Raw genomic sequence first — 5089 nt, 5'->3', positions numbered from 1 at the left:
GTAGGTGTTTCTTATAACTGTAAGAGTTAAGTTGAGGGTGAAATCGGTTTTTGTAGTTTGTTCGCAGATTTCTGGCCTGGCTGAAGGCGAGGGTTGCGTGTTTAAAGAAAAATGAAACGGACATAGTTTTCTGTAGAAGGGAGTGTGAAGGTGCAAAGGAAGCCCCTGCGTTAGGGGCGGTCGTGCATTCAGCCAGGCAACTTGCCCATTTTCATCATCTACACGGTCCCTCCGGGCATTTGTGGGCTTTTTTTCCCCCCTCTTTGAGAGACCTCAGGTGACCGCTGAATCAAACCAAACCGTACGGACTGCGCCGTACGCGGATTCCTCTGGCTTCAGGGAGAAAGTTTGCTGCACATGGCGAGGCACGGTGTGTGGCCTAAGCGGGACAGAGCGTGGCATCTCCCCATAGTGCCCAGTCCCAGACCTTGGAGCGCAGGGCATCGCCCTTTTCAGCTTTTGGGGCCTGTGAATTGTGGCAGTTGGAACGGCTCAGTATGTCTGGCACTTGGAGTTCAAGCCCTTGCAGCAAACCGCTTGACCAAACTCAAGATTTTAGTTTAGGTTATCCCTCACAGATTAGGTTTGGAAACAGGACTTCTTATCCAGCCTGGCAGAATAGACCTTCACGTTTAGGGAGGCGGTGTTGGAATTTGGACATGAGACAGATCTGGGTACTTATTCTAGCTCTGTCACTCCCTAGGCGTGCATCCTTGGACTGATTATGTAACCTTTCTCAAGTCTCTGTGTCTTATAGTAAAATAACTAATAGTAAATGCTTTTCTAGTTGGAATTTCACTTTAAGAATTAAATGGGTGGGGCTTCCCTGGTGGCGCAGTGGTTAAGAATCTGCCTGCCAATGCAGGGCACACGGGTTTGAGCCCTGGTCCGGGAAGATCCCACATGCCACAGAGCAACTAAGCCCGTGCACCACAACTACTGAGCCTGCTCTCTAGAGCCTGCGTTCCACAGCTACTTAAGCCCAGGTGCCACAACTACTGAAGCCCAGGTGCCACAACTACTGAAGCCCACATGCCTAGAGCCTGTGCTCTGCAACAAGAGAAACCACCACAGTGAGAAGCCTGTGCACCGCAACAAAGAGCAGACCCCGCTCTCTGCAGCTAGTGAAAGCCCGCGTGCAGCAAGAAGACCCAATGCAGCCAAAAATAAATAAGTAAAAAAAAAAAAAGGTGTGAATTCCCTGGTGGTCCAGTGGTTAGGACTTGGCACTCTCACTGCCTGGCCTGTGTTCAGTCCCTGGTTGGGGAACTAAGATCCTGCAAGCTGCACTGTGCCGGGCAAAAAAAAAAAAATTAAATGGGACTATGATTGTATGTATAGTAGTTACCAGCCCTTAATCATTATTCAACAAAAGACTACTGTCCTTACTTGCTTTAGTGTATGACATTCTCCTGTTAGAAAGACTTGTTTTGACATTAAAGTAATAATTTTCAAAGAATTTTAGGGTAGCAAAATCCCCTCTCCCCTTTTTATCCCCCCCCCCAAAGTCTGTCAGAACTTCTAATATATTAAATAGACACAGAGCTACCCTGCTTGAATGTGAGAGGATTGAGATCTAAGAGTACATCCCTCTGGCCTTTTCCAGGAACTACCCGCCCCTCAATCTCTATCTCCCTGGGGGACCCTAAGGCACCTGCACAGGACCCTGGGGCTCCAGGAACCATAATTTGAAAACTCCAGGTTAAAGAATTCTTTCCTCTGTCTCAGAACAAATGCTGTTGGAAGAGTAGTAGAAAGAGCCCAGGGCTTAGGTGGGAACACCTGAATTTTAGTTCTGGTTTTGTCACTTACCAGTTGTATGACCTTTGACTACTCACTTAACTTCTTTGACCTCAGTTTCCTCCTCTGTAAAATGAGATTAATACCTGCCTCAAAGGGTTATTGCAAATATTACATTAGATGATACAAATGAAGTGCAAAGTCCTATGTACATGTGGTGAGATAACATTTTATAGCATTATAGCATTCTCCCCAGCAGGCCTCTACTTCCTTGATTACTTTGCCTCCTGTGCCCCGTTCAGTCAGTTGCATTGATTGCCACAGGAGAGAGATGATATAAAAACAAAAACAAACAAACAAAACCAGAAATCAAAATGCTTTTAAGTTTCAAAAGCCAAGGAAGCAAGAAAGCTTAGGTAGTGATGCATCCCCCTCTCTCACACTCCTAGGGTGTTGCCTGGGTGTGAGGTGGGAGAAGTAATGATGATAGATACTTAGATGTGCTTGGAGATCTCAGAGGAGAGAGGATGTGGATGTGTACATTGTTCCCTGTGGAGCTGGGGAGGTGGCAAGCCTTGCAGAGTTCCCCTCAGTGTCAAGCATGATGCAACAACAGTAGGGTAGCTGTGGCCACGTGAGTGTCTAGGCGGTAAGCGCTACTTTGATGCAGGAAGCAACCAAATGTTTTACTTGTGCACAGAAGTAATTCAGAGAAAGCCAGACCTGAGATGCCATAAGATGAGGACAAAGAGAAGCTAGCTGTGGCCTAGGTGGAACCACCACCGAAGGCCACAAGACTAGAGAGGAATGAAGATGACTCAGTGGTCACTAGTATGGACTGAGCACCAGATACTCCTTTCCCATGAAGGGCTTTGGAGTACCCACTTCCTCTCTCCAACCAGGGAAAGAAGGGTGAGGAGGAGGCTGATTGCCTTATGTCATCCTGAATTATTATTCTGTCGCCCAGCATGATGGGGATTCAAAACTAAGTCCAGTTATAGAAATAGAAAATTAGATCCTTTGCACAGACAATTTGTGAACTCAGAAGGGGAGACCAAGTTGGAGACGTAGGACGTTCCTGAGCATCCTTTGTCCCACAAATGCACTGAATGTACAGCTACACACAGAGTCGTTTCATCTGAGAGAAATCCAGAAACTAGCTGAATGACTCCCACACGGAAGGTGAATGAGAAAATACCAACATCAAAACGGGCAAGACGGGAATAAAGACACAGACCTACTAGAGAATGGACTTGAGGATATGGGGAGGGGGAAGGGTAAGCTGTGACAAAGTGAGAGAGTGGCATGGACACATATACACTACCAAACGTAAAATAGGTAGCTAGTGGGAAGCAACTGCATAGCACAGGGAGATCAGCTTGGTGCTTTGTGTCCACCTAGAGAGGTGGGATAGGGAGGGTGGGAGGGAGGGAGATGCAAGAGGGAAGAGATATGGGGACATATGTATATGTATAACTGATTCACTTTGTTATAAAGCAGAAACTAACACACCATTGTAAAGCAATTATACTCCAATAAAGATGTTAAAAAAAAAAAAAAAGGGCAGCAAAGTCTGAGACACACTCTTGCCATATAAGCCCCACCTCCTGCACAGCTCCATACAATTGGGAAGAAATCCCCAATGCCTAGCTTCTCCTTGAGGAGTGACGGGTTTGGACTGCACATCCAGCACCTCAACTTTTAAGAGTCTCACTGAGGGCCAGTCCCCCAAAACACTTGACTCTGAAATCCAGTGGGATTTGCATCCACCAGACCCACAGGACTATAGCAAGCAAAGGAGCAGTTCTTAATGGGCACATGAGCACGTGCAATGGCTGTTTCCCCAAGGCTCAGTGCAGAGGGAGCAGACAAAAATGCCTATCGTTCTGTCTTTCCCTGGAAGGGATTTGACTGCATACTTTCCAAGCTGCTGCCTAAGGGTCTCCTTCTAATTTAGCACTCATCTAAAGGCTGGCTGTGATCCTCCTTGAAACCCCAAATAGCTGATGGGTGCTTTCCCTGACTTTCCCACTGGTTCACTCCAACAATGAAACCAAGTCACCGTTTCTTCCTGGAGGACCTTGTCCACACATCTAGTGCCCCAGCTGCCACCCAAGTGTGGACCCCCAAGTTACCTGGCTTTGATAGCCAACCAGGCTTACATTCACAAGTCCCACAGCACCACATCAAACAAAAAGCAGTTTTTAAACAGATTCAAGAGCACCTCCTAGTGGCTGTACTCCTGGGCTCAGTGCAGAAGGAGTAGGCTCCTCTGGACGAATTTCACTGTCCTGTAACCCGATAGAATATCAATAAGGAAACATTGGACTTAAACTACATGTTAGACGAGATGGCCCTAACAGACATACACAGAACATTCCATCCAACAGCAGCAGAATAACCATTCTTAAGCACACATGAAACATTTTCCAGGATGGATCATATGTTACACCACAAAATAAGTTTTAATAAATTTAAAAAGATTGAAATCCTATCAAGCATCTTTTCCAATGACAAATGGTATGAAACTAGAAATCAGTTACAAGAAGAAAACTGGAAAATTCATAAATATGTGGAGATTAAACAACATGCTTTTGAAGAACCAGTAGGTCAAAGAAGAAATCAAAAAGGGAAATAAAAAAATCTAGAGACAAATGACAGTGGAAACATACCCTACCAAAACTTATTGGATGCAGCAAAAGCAGTTCCAAGAGGGAAGTTTGTAGCAATAAATACCTATAATAAGAACAAAGAAAGAACTCAAACAATTTAATTTGAAACCTCAAGGAACTAGAAGAAGAAGAACAAACTAATCCCAAATTTAGTAGAAGGAAGGAAATAACAAAGGTCAGATTGAAAATAAATAGATACTAAAAAGACGATAGAAAATACCAATGAGAATAAGAGCTGGTTTTTTGAAAAGATGAACAAGATAGACAAACTGTTAGCTAAACTAAAGAAAAGAAGGAGGACCCAAAGTCAGAAATGAAAGAGAAGACATTACAATTGATAATACAGAAATACCAAGGATCATAAGAAACTACTATGAACAACCAACAAATTTTATAACCTAGAAGAAATGGATAAGTCACTAGAAATATACAGCCTGCCAAGACTGAATCATGAAGAAATAAAAAATCTGAACAGACTAATTACTAATTTGGACATTGAATTAGTAATCAAAACTTCCCAACAACAAAAGTTCAGGACCAGATGGCTTCACTGGTGAATTCTACCAAACATTTAAAGAATTAATACCAATACTCTCAAACTCTTCTAAAAAACAGAAGAGGAGAAAACACTTCTAAACTCATTTCACAAAGCCAGCATTATCCTGACACCAAAGTCA

General features: G+C 43.9%; 1 protein-coding gene across 1 annotated transcript in view; it reads left to right on the top strand.

The window, feature by feature from the left end:
- Positions 1-5089, top strand: part of LOC309613325 (uncharacterized protein) — a 58803-nt gene that overhangs the window by 182 nt on the left and 53532 nt on the right. The gene's annotated exons all lie outside the window — the stretch shown is intronic.

This window comes from Balaenoptera borealis (assembly GCF_965194805.1).
Source record: "Balaenoptera borealis genome assembly, chromosome: 16".
In the NCBI taxonomy this organism is placed as follows: domain Eukaryota; kingdom Metazoa; phylum Chordata; class Mammalia; order Artiodactyla; family Balaenopteridae; genus Balaenoptera; species Balaenoptera borealis.
This window is presented reverse-complemented; position numbering and strand designations above follow the sequence as displayed.